Source organism: Ipomoea triloba, chromosome 9, assembly GCF_003576645.1.
Source record: "Ipomoea triloba cultivar NCNSP0323 chromosome 9, ASM357664v1".
Taxonomy (NCBI): Eukaryota; Viridiplantae; Streptophyta; class Magnoliopsida; order Solanales; family Convolvulaceae; genus Ipomoea; species Ipomoea triloba.
This window is the reverse complement of record NC_044924.1, coordinates 16,849,414-16,862,160: the sequence shown is the minus strand read 5'-3', so window position 1 is coordinate 16,862,160 and position 12,747 is coordinate 16,849,414. Positions and strand designations below refer to the sequence as shown.

At 38.8% G+C, this 12,747-nt stretch overlaps 1 pseudogene; it reads right to left on the bottom strand.

Moving 5' to 3' along the window:
• Positions 1-1,590: 1,590 nt before the first annotated feature.
• Positions 1,591-3,957, bottom strand: LOC116030590 (annotated as a pseudogene).
• Between the last annotated feature and the right edge of the window lie 8,790 nt (positions 3,958-12,747).

Sequence of the window (12,747 nt, the reverse complement as noted above, 5' to 3'; positions counted from 1 at the left end):
CCTATTTTTGCACATCACGGATATGAAATACTAGTCAAATAAATAAAATCTTAAATATAGTTATAACTATGGTATTATTATTAAGAGTTAATTCCACCAAAGGTCCCTTGTCTTTGGCAACTATTGATTTTGTCATTTAACATCCCAGACTATTACTTTTTAGACACTTTTGGTCATTCTCATGACTTTTCCTATTTTTAGTAAGGCCATTTTTGTCTCTTCATATTTTTCTTTTGTTATTTTTTGAGTTTCAACCAATTTATTTAATTGCTTTAGGACTTTATTAAAAACCGATTGAAAAATATGATTACTAAAAATCATAGGTTACCTAAAGTTCTAAACCAATTAAACTGGTTGAAACTTGACAAATAATAAAAGGAAAATATAAAAAGATAAAAATGCCCTTACTAAATATAGGAAAAGTTATGAGAAGGACTCAAAGTGTCCAAAAAATAATAGTCTGAAATGTTAAATGACAAAAACGATAGTTTGAGACTAAATTTGGAATTGCCACCAAAGACAAATGACATTTGGTGGAATTAACTCTAGTATTAATTACACCTTATTTCTCATTTTATATGTTCTGTAAACTATTTGGGGTCAATTCAACACTTATTCTTCTTTTTTTGTTTTTTTTTTGTTTTTATTATTATATTGACAATAATATAATTATATCGGTACAACAAAATACAAAATACATACACAAATTTATGTAGGTAAATCATGAAAAATTCATTCCAATCCAAAATAATGACAAATTTATGATTTAAAAAGATTAGGTTATCATTTTGCAAGGCTGGCTTCTTTGCGGGTTCAAATTGTTTAATCCTAACCCGCCTCACGGTGAAGGTGGTTAGGGATGACTTGCTGGTCTTAACCAGTTTAGCACTCTTAGTATACGGTCATGTTATGTTGGAGAAAAGAAAAGAAATGAGTTATGCTACTAAAATTTATTTTTTTTGTCCGTGAAAAAAGAATAAAATAAAATAAAAACATTAGCAATTGTGTATTTGCGTTTGACTACAAGTAAGTGCCTAGATTCATAATACTAATAATTGGAAGAATAAATTCATTATATCCCTTAATGGAGAGGGAAATATTTTAGCAATACGTGGTCTATATGAAAAATGCATAAAAGTTTCCAGGGCATTGATTTAGTTAATGAAAAGTGTCATTTAAGCTTTTCAATATGAAACTATGAGAGTAAGTTTGAGTTGAATTTCTTATGTATAGAAGCGTATAATTTGGTATTGAGCTTTAAAGCTAACAATTGTTATATCATGGATCAAGTCTGATTCATATTACGTTGTGAAACCTACTTCAAAAATTATGTGTCTGCAATTAACAATTTTTGTACCTACAGTTAATAATTTTTAGTACAAAATATATCAACTTTATGTATAAAATCTAAATGTTATTTTTGAACCAAAGTTCACAATGCAAAATTGATCCTAGTTCATAGTATAATTTGCCTAAAGCTAGATTTACCTCTTCATAGGCAAATTCATGGGTTCAAAATATAATATAGCGAATTCAAAAAACTCGATTATTAAAAGAAAATACATAAAAGTAATGTTACATATGCGTTAAATTTTACTGAGTCATTCATAAATAAATTAGGTTGTCTTTGGTTTTGTTTTGTTTTTCTCTCTCGTTTTGGAAAATTTGAAGAGGTTAGAGATCGAGATCGATATTGTCTAATTTCAACCGGCACGATTCTATACCGTTCACAAGCAACCTAAGACTATCTTTGAGCTCAGAGGTTCCTTCCTCCAAAACTGCACAGACAGGAAAAATGGGAACGCCTGACACCCTTTGTTTGAGTTCTTCACAAACCTCTTCAGCTCCATCCTCATCAATTTTGTTTGCAACTACTAAGGATGGCCGATCTGACAAAACCTCGCGATAATGCTCGAGTTCCAAAACCAAATCTTTAAGCTGTTCCCATGGATGTCAGCCCAGGGATGTCAGCCACTGTAACTGAGAAGTCGTCGTAGTTTACATTCCCCAAATTTGGCCTCAGTGTCGTGAAGGCGTAATGGCCTACTGTAGGTTTTGCCGTTGACAGAGCCCTAAGAAGGGTGCTTTTCCCTGCATTTGGCATCCCTACAAGACCAACATCGGCAATGCTCTTGAGCTAACACGAGAACAACCTCTGAGCCTAGCGAACCAACGTTAAGTGATGCAACTTCTTCATCAGTATACTCTACAGCGTCAACAGTGTTAGAGTCGTTTCCCTTCTATGTCTTCTTTGAAGTCTTTCCTGTAGAGACGTTACCTAAGCCACCGTTCCCTCCCAGAGGGATAACTATCCGTTGGCATGGTTCCGTTAATTCTGCTACATTGTATCCCACATTCTCACTTTCCTCCCGTTCATCCTTCCACTCCGAACCTGACACAGCATCGTCACTATCTTGACCTTCCGACTGACTACATTCGAGCATTCTTGAACGTGGAATTTGAGCATGAGATGAATCCGACAAAGCACAAGTGGCTAATCTGGTATGTACTAGTTGAGTTGTCAACACAAGGACTGGCAGTTTTCTTGAATGTGGTTTCGGATTCACAAGTTGGACGAGATTGTAGAGAGCATTCAGTTGAATCAGTAGCAAGTGTACCGGGTATATCCCAGGGATCTAAAGTTGTTGAAGAAACTCTCTAAACTGCAGAAGGAAGTTCTCATTCCACAACATGAATTACAGTGCCAACTGGTACTTGGACAACCTATTAGAAAAGTTTGCATATTAGACATTTTTAGATCAAGTTGGGACATATTCATTAACAGTGTGATACAAATGGTTTTAAAAACTTAAAAAATTATGAGAAAAGTATATAGCGCAACATCATCAGTGCCTCGGCTTCCTATCATATTTTTCAAAGTTCCATGCCCCCTTCTCCTTGCATTCTAAAAATTACAATAACTGTAAATATATATCAAGCAATACATTGTGCCACAGTGAACATGATTAGAGGAAAAGAATAGTAGGTAAATGAGGAAAAAACAGAGAGGGGAAAAAATGAAACTGAATATGATATAGAAATGTGTAGCCAATAAGAGAAGAACATCGCACTATTTGATGTTGCAGACCACTGAAATCCCAGACTGCTGGAGAACATACAAGTATAACATCACCACCTCGTCCACCGTTTCCACCTTAAAAAAGACAAGAAAAGGTCTTTGCATGATTTTATGTAATTGATATATCAAACATAATGGTTAGGGTAGGCTGGTAGCAAGTGGCTAAAGTGCGATGCATGCACTTCTCTCCAAGGAAGTGAAACACAACAAAGAGAAATGCCTAAAATTACATGGAGTATCAAAGAGACGGGATGTTTAAATGTGCTATGCAAATATGATCCAAATTGTTCATGACATCAAAGAAATATAAAAACTTAACCGAACTAAATAAAAATCAGAAGAAATATGTTAGGGAAAAAGAGTGCATGAAGCGCATGGAAAGTAAAGAAATTGGATTAGAACAGTAGGCTGATGTATAATAAGGAAACACAGACAGAGATAAAACAGTTTCATTTGTGTCAAGTCTTTGTGAAATCCAACCATCGAGCCTTCCAAAGCGATTGTGCCGGCTATGACGAAAGCTGTTACAACCGTTGCCACCATCGCCTCCTTTGGCCCATATACGGAAGCGGTCTATCATTCTCCGCTCCTATAAGAGAAGCATTTGTAAGATTATAGAATATGAGTACCTATGTACAAGACATAGAGGAAGTGTAAAAGACCTGCAATGGGGCAAGCTTTGTCTTCTTCTGAGCAATGTCTAAGAAAGAACACAACTGGAAAACCAATTGTGATTGCGAGAATTTTCTCACATTACTCAAGAACGAGGATTTCCCACAATTTAGCCACATATTAATCTCACCCTCAACAGTTTAATATTAGTTGATTCCACATTCAAATAGTGACAAGGGTTCTCTTGAGTATCAACCTTCACCAGTTTTTATACTGTGAAACCCAGTATTAGAGGATAGAGACCGAGTGTAAAGAGAGCTCCATTTGTAATTTCCTCATTCTAGCTGTTATAACTGACTACCATTCCATATAAAAGAATGGTAGTTACTTTCAAAGCTCTTTGTATTGCATTTTTCAGTTCAGATCAATAATGAAACAACTTTCCCTCCTTCTTTTCCGTTGAACTCAACCTTCACGATACCCAGAGTATCTAAAATGCATGCCACAAAAGATGATGTCCCAAGGAAGCCTCAGTTCACTGTGTGGAAAATAGTAAATGCTCTTGGCTATTTCCTCACCATCCAGAAGATTCAGAATCTCCTGCACTTCAATCACTTAAGCTTTAGTACTTAGTAGCCATGTAAAGATTTAAGTAGGCATCTGAGAACCATTTATAAACCAAATAAGTAATCAATAACATTGACTTTCCATTGCAAATATCTGAAGTTCATAACAAGACTTAATAGCAACAACAATCTGCTTAATGACCACAAAGGTCTGACCTTTTTAATTTACTCAGCCCATGAGTGGGGATGCGCTATATAAATCAATAAGCATACTAATCTAAATATGAAAATTATTTTATCAAGTGCAAAAATGGTTGATAATTGACATTTTAAACAAATCTTAATGTCAGAAGAATTTCATCGAACATGTTGAGGACACTGGCAAATCTATTTTCCTTAATAAATAGTAAAAATACAATACCTGGTTGATCCTATTGAGCAGAAGACAGAGTTGGGCTCCTGGTGAACTTGTAGTACTATCGGGAACGCCGAGTCACCGTCAATCTCTCCGGCAGACTGTTGTTTTCTTCTTTAACTTCTAAAACAAAAGATAGAAATTAGTGGGCTATCTTCATCTTTTTTTCTAGAAGAAGAAGAAAAAACATATGTCTCAGCCCAAACCTACCTGGCCAACTAAAGGCCCAATTGCAAAGCCCATGTATTTAAACTTTAAATAGCATTTTCCAATAGGGGTGGGCGTTTCAGTATTCAGTTCAGTTTTTTGGGTTTCAATTTGATCAATTTTTTTTTTAAAAAAATGAAACCATTCGGTTTAACATTGTAGTTCGGTTCAGTTTGAAAAAGTTCAGAATTCGGTTTGGTGTGGGGTATTAGCATATCTACATATGGACATTCATAAATTATTTACAGCATTAAGTAATGTGTTCAACTGTTCATTATCAAAGGAATCAGGCAACTAAGGACCAAATGAAGAAAGGTGGCTGATGTATTCTAGGGGCGTGGTTATGTTCGTAGAAACAGATCAGCATAGAAGCTGTAATCTGGGAAATTGCAGTAATGAAGGAGTTCTATTTCATTACCATATTATAGTTTAGAAAGTTGTTAGTTTATTACTATATCATAGTTTAGAAAGTTGTTAGTTTATTACTATATCATAGTTAAGAAAGTTATAGTAGAATTAGAAAGCTTCCTAACTTAGTTTTAGTAGTTTAGATCAGTTTTGGATTCCTTGTACTGCCCAATATAAGGGAGTATTAATTTCAATTGTTCCTTTCTTTCCATTCCCTTTTTCTGCAATTCTACCAAGCATGTGACGTAGAACTCATAACATTTGGTTCTGTTGCCGGCGTCATGGGCGATCGTTCTTCCAGCAGCACAAACTCCAAGGAGGACTACGCAGACCTCTGTGAGTCAGTTAAGGAGTTGAAACAATTACTGGCAGACTATATTTGGGCCCAACAACTAGAGCCGTTAAAACGGGCTTAGCCCGCCGGGCCGCCCCGCCCCGCCCCCTACCTAGGTAGGGGGCGGGTTTCGGAAATTGAAGCCCGCAAAAAAGCGGGCTTTTTTGGCCCGCCACGCGGGCCTGGCGGGCCGCGGGCTGCCAGCCATCTTTTTTTTATTAATTATATATATATATAGTTTATTGTTTGCCATGTATTATTATTGTTAAGTTACTAACATGATATGTACTTATGTATAATCAATTATGTAATGTTCAATGTTTGATGAATTATGTTTTATGTGAGTTATGTATAAGTTATTTTAATTATTTTTTTATGTACAGATGATAAAATTTTAAAAAAGGAGTAATAAATTAACAATTTACAAAAAAAAAAAAAAAAAAAAAGGCAGGAGCCCGTCTAGCCCGCGGGCCTTAGGCGGACCAACAAAACTCAAGCACGCCAAAGAGCGGGCTTTTTTGGCCCGCCTTGCTTAGGCCCGCGGCCCGCCAGGCTTTGGCCCGCCCCGCCCCGCCAACCCTTATTGACAGCTCTACCAGCAACCAGCAACCCCACCTGCAGGATCGGAAGTTCAAAATGCAAATTTTCCAGAGGATAACACACCTCCTCAATCTCGATTTACCAAGCTAGATTTTCCCCAATATGCGGGCAAGGAGGATCCCTTAATATGGTTACATCGGTGCGAACTTTATTTCCGTACAACCCATACTCCAGAACAAGAAAAAGTGGGCCTCGCAGCATTCAACATGATCAGTGAAGCACAACTGTGGTATTATCAAATCCTGCGGGATGAACCTCCCCTATCTTGGCTTTTGTTTAAAGAATATTGCAAGTTGCGTTTCGGGCCGCCACGCAACAACAATCCTTTGGGAGAGTTAGCCAATTTGAAACAGCGAGGGAGGCATATTAATGAGTATGTGGATGATTTCCAAACGTTTTTGGCTCGTGCGACCTCTGTTCGTTTTTATCAGCAAGTTGATTTATTCACAGCGGGACTAGACGAGCTTTTACGAATTGATGTGGAGCGTAGCAAGCCAGCCTCTTTGGCTGAAGCTATGAATACAGCCCGGGATTTTGCAAGGAAATTCTAATTGTTGGGTCTCGCTGTGGCTCGACAACCACCTCGTCCAGTCTCTTCTTCGCCTAGCAGCCAAGTAATCACAGTCACAAAACTCAAGCAGCACCTAAACCAAGCTTTAAGCCACCCTCGCTTCGTCGGTTGTCACCTGCGGAGCAAGAAGAATGCAAGGCAAAAGGCCTCTGTTTTAACTGTGATGAAACATGGTTGCGCAGCCATCGTTGTAAGCATCCCTTTTGTATTTTGAATGTGTGTGATGAGGATGACCCATTGGATGCTGAGGAAGAAGCCCCAGATGTGGCAGAAATCACCTTGAATGCCATCACAGGGGTCTCTACGGGCAAGATGATGAAACTCAAGATAGTGATTGCAGGTCAACCATTGCTAACACTAATTGATATTGGCAGCACCCACAATTTTATCAATGCTACCACAGTCAAGTCATTGGATCTTGCAACCAGCCCTCGTCCAGACATGCGAGTAGTAGTGGTAAACGGGGAGCACCTCCCGAGCTCTGGAATCTGTAAGCAAGTTCTGGTTCACCACAACTCCGATTGCTTTATAGCATATTTTTATGTGCTTTCTTGATTGGCAGGTTTTGATGTCGTCTTGGAAGTTAAATGGCTGAGTACATTGGGACCTATTTGGTGGAATTTCCACACATTAACAATGCGGTTTTCACTTAATGGGAAGCTAGTTTCTTGGTTGGGTGAACACTACATTGTGGGTCCGAAATTGCATACACTCCAGGCACTTTCCAACCTTGCAGTTTTGGACAGTATTTTGTCCACATTTGATTCACTATTTGGAGAGATTACAACTCTACCTCCAGCCCGTGAGTGTGACCACATAATTGTTCTAGTTTCGGGGACAGATCTTGTAGTGGTGCGTCCTTATCGCTATCCACAAATTCGTAAGGATGAAATTGAGAAGCAATGCATGGACATGTTGAAAAATGGAATAATTTGGCCAAGCAGGTCTCCTTTTTCATCCCCCGTGCTCTTGGTGACCAAACAAGATGGCTCTTGGAGATTTTGCGTCGATTACCGAGAATTGAATAGCTGCACCATCAACGACAAGTTTCCTATTCCAGTGATAGATGAGTTATTGGATGAACTGCATGGGTCAAAATTCTTAACCAAACTTGATCTTTGGTCAGGGTACCACCAGATTCGAATACATCCAGATGATGTGGAAAACACAGCATTCTGAACCCATCATGGCCACTTTGAGTTTCTGGTAATGCCTTTTGGGCTTACCAATGCCCCTTCGACCTTCCAGTCCTCTTCGGTCCCTTCTTACGAAAGTTTGTATTAGTTTTTTATTATGATATTCTCATATATAGTGGTACATGGGTTGCGCACTTGAAACATATTCGAATGGTTCTCTAATGTTTGCAGCAGCACAACTTTTTTCTCAAAAGGTCGAAGTGTGTCTTCGGAGAGGACCATGTTCATTATCTAGGGCATATCATCCATGACCATGGTGTATTTGTTGATGCTGACAAAGTGCAAGTAGTGGCAGATTGGCCAACTCCAACTTCGCCAACAAGCCTTCGAGGTTTCCTCGGGTTAGCAGGATTCTACCGCCGATTCATTAAAGGTTATGGAGTTCTGGCAGCACCTTTAACGAATCTACTACGCAAGAACGCATTTGAGTGGTCCCATGAAGCTGCACAGGCTTTTGAGGAGTTAAAATGTGCATTGACAACAACACCAGTATTAAGCTTACTAGATTTCTCACTCCCATTTGTTGTTGAGTGTGATGCTTCAGGTAGTGGCATTGGGGTTGTGTTACAACAAGGGTTGCACCCAATAGCATTTTTCAGTAAGAAGTTGGCAAATCGTCACTTGGAGCTTCCAGCTTATGAAAGAGAACTGATCGGCTTATCGCAGGCAGTCCGGAATTAGAACATATCATTACAGGTTGAGTTTCCTTCTGCAACAACGACTTACAACTTCCCCACAACATCACTGGATGAGCAAATTATTGGGCTATGACTTTACTGTAGAATATAAGCCCGGGAAGTTGAATGTAGTAGCAGATGCCTTATCACGGAGGAACCAGGATACATCAGAGTGTTTCACAATCTTCTTGTTGCGTTCAAAGTTATTAGACGACATTAAAATTGTTGTACGTGACTCAGAGGAGTACAAGCCATTCGTCCAAAATTGTGACAGTCCCAATCCCTCACCAAATATGGGCTGATATCTCACTTGATTTTGTGGAGGGGCTGCCAAAGGCTGGGGGCAAATCAGTGCTCTTTGTGGTCGTAGATCGCTTCTCTAAATATGCCCACTTCATGGCTTTACAACATCCATATTCAGCTCTTACTGTGGCACAAGCATTCTATACCAATGTCTTCAAATTACACGGCTTACCAGAGTCAATTGTGAGTGACATGGACATAACCTTTACAAGAAATTTTTGGAAGGAATTGTTCACACTCAGCGGGACGAAGCTTAACTTCTCTTCAGCATACCACCCACAATCGGATGGTCAAACGGAAGTAGTTAATAGAACTATCAAAATGTACCTACGATGTTTGGTGGGAGAGCACCCTCGGCAATGTGTTCAATTGCTTCCGTGGGTGGAGTATTGTTACAATATATCCTTCCACTCTGCTCTTCGTACAACCCCGTTCCAAGTGGTGTATGGCAGACCACCTCCTCGTTTGTTATCATATGAATCAGGAGTTTCTAAAATAGATGCAGTGGATGATGTTTTACAGAGCAGATATGAGATCCTCAAGGATGCAAGACATCATCTCCAACTTGCACAGTCTAGAATAGAACAAACATATACCAGACTGCACCGGGAAGTAACCTTTGAGCCAGGACATTGGGTTTGGGTGAAGCTGCAACCATATCGCCAATGCTCCATTGCCAAGAAGAAAATGACTAAGCTTTCACCTCGCTTTTATGGCCCCTTTCAGGTGGTACGCCGAATAGGGCAAGTAGCATATCAACTGGACCTCCCACTAGATTCACGTATTCATGATGTTTTCCACGTGTCTGTCCTAAAAGAGTTCAAAGGTGCACTGCCAACAGTAGTTTCTCATCTACCCCCATCTGATGAAGGTTGTCTGATACTTCAGCCTGCAGCCATCCTCCAAAGTCGAGTTAATAGGGGTAGCCGTGAGGTTTTCATACAATGGTAAGGGATGTTGGAAGAAGATGCAACATGGGAGCAGTTACCAGATTTTCAGAGTCGATACCCAAACTTCAAGCTTGAGGATAAGCTTGTTGTCCCGGAGGGGAGTAATGATGCATTCTGGGGGCATGGTTATGTTCGTAGAAACAGATCAGCATAGAAGATGTAATCTGGGAAATTGTAGTAATGAAGAAGTTCTATTTCATTGCCATATTATAGTTTAGAAAGTTGTTAGTTTATTACTATATCCTAGTTTAGGAAGTTGTTAGTTTGTAACTATATCATAGTTTAGAAAGTTATAGTATTAGAAAGCTTCCTAACTTAGTTTTAGCAATTAGATCAGTTTTGGATTCCTTGTACTGCCCTATATAAGGGAATATCAATTTCAATATCAGTAAGCAAAGTTTTAATCCCAAATCAAAGGGCTAGGGAGTTCTAGGAACTCAAGAAAACCAAGCTTATCCTTTTTTCACAATTGTTCCTTTCTTTCCATTCCCTTTTTCTGCAATTCTACCAAGCCTGTGGCGTAGAACCCATAACAATGGCATTGTTTGCAGCAAACTGGACATTATGAAACCAAATCTCATTAGGCGAAAATATTTTAATCATTTATACCAAAAGTAGATTTAAGTTTGAATTATTAAGAAAACACACTCAAGACAATATGGCAGGCATTTATTCAAAAATACACAAATAGATTTAACCAAATGTGTGTAAATGGCCAAATGTACCACAATAATCCAATTAAAAGAGAGATGATAGCTTGCAACTTTTACTTGTTAGCGTTCACATTTCAAACATTATGAGTGGTTTGAATAACAAAATGACAAAAAGAAGTATGAAGATTGCATAGGAGAGAAACAATAAATTGTAACAACTTCAATGACTCTTAGAAAAAAGAAGTATGAAGATTGTCGGTTTCGGTCCGAAAGAATAACAAATAATTTCACAAACCATAAATGTTTTGAATTGAAACTTACAATGATGATTGAAACATTGTCTAGTACCAAGGATTAGAAACAATGTAGAGTTTTTGTGAATTTAAATTTACAATAATTATAGTTTTAAGATCAATTATGTTTTAACAATGCTAAAATAAAGAACATGGAGCAAAATTAGTAGTGGCAAGCTAGCAGCAGTTAACAGAAGCAAGCAAAATAGTAGTAAAGTCAAAAAATAATAATAATAACTAAAGACAAATAATTAAACTAATTAATCTAGAGAGTCAGAGACTTGAGTGTTAAAGAAAAATAATTAAACTAACCAAATATGTAAAAATTACGGTCGGCGCTGAGTCGCTGCACTAATGTCGTAGTGAGGTTTTGACTGTTTGGCGTCTGAGGATGTGAAGGAGCGAGGGCAGAGGGGCGTGAGGGAGTGACCGGAGTGCCGCTAAGGTCGGAGGGCGTGAAGCGGTGAGAGACGAGGGAGAAAGCAGTGAGACTGTGAGAAACGAGAGACGAGGGAAGAATGGAGAAGCCCAAAGTCGGAGATAGAGAGACGATAGACGGAGAGAGTGGAGAAGAGGGTTGGGCTATTGTCTATTGAGTTTTGTTGGGCTATTGGATATGTAGATTGGGCTGAATATTACTCCGTATTTGTTATGGCTATTGGCAGACTATTAGACTAGCAGCAACACTTAACACGTACAAATTGTCAAATAAAGAGAAAATTTCTATATTATAAAAGAGACAAATTATACCATGTACCAGGGTCTAATTTGTTATATGCTGGTGATTTTCATTTCCCCTAAAAGCATCAATTCAACTCTTTTCTAGGAGAATACTAACCTACTGCAAATTCAATCTGAACTTTAGGAGTTCACCAACTGTATCTATTTTCCCCCTAGAAAAGCTACCCATCTGTATTATCTGTTCAAAAAATATGCAAATAAGCTCCAAGAATGCAACTTTATTCAAACTGAACCTGCCCCTTATAATCAGAAATCCAAACGCATAACAATTAAGAATTCATTTGCCAAAACTTATGAATATTTACTCCTTATTTCTGTAAAAACATGTTTACAAATTTTCCTTTAAGCCTCGAGAAGTCGAGAATTTCGTATTCAATAACATATACCAGTCTAAAACAACTAAGAAAGAACGAGAAGCATATGCATGCGTATATGTGTAAGGTAGTGTGTACATATATGCAGCGAAAGAGAAGTACTAATGAAGGTGCAATAATGGTCGCCTATAAGCGGAAGCTTACGGGTTAGTGGCAATAGAATGGGAAGCTAGGAAGCCCTAGCATACCTTCATCGTCAAGGGAGACGGAGATCAAACGCCGGGGAGGTAGTCGGCGGGTTCGACAGAGAGATTGAGGCTTTAGCAATTTACTGATTTAGAGATTTACAAATTTATTATAGAGTGAAATCTATTTTTTGTCCTACTCTTATAGGGGCGTTTCCAATATTATTCCACCTTACTTATTTTTGCAACATTGCGACCACTATTATTTAAAGTGTTCCACTTTTAGTCCACTGTTAAATTTTCCATCAAGTGGCCGTGTACTTTAGGGACTTTTTGGTCTTTCTACGGTTGTCTCTTCGCCTTTACCCTTTCTCCAGCGACCACCTACTCCGCCCTAACTGTTCTCGACCGATCTCCAATCTTTCCAAACGCCAAAGCCTCATCACTACCCATCACTATGGATTGGTCACCATTTGGGTGACACCCATCATCGTCCTCGTAGCGTCTAAGGCAAGGCCGGCACCAGTCCAGTCGCGACCACCATTCAAACCATCCACCACCTTTCCCGTAGCAGTTCTAGAGTCCAGTGACGGCGGAGGGAGGCTAGCCGCCCGCGATTCTACCCCCAAATCCCCTACGCCAG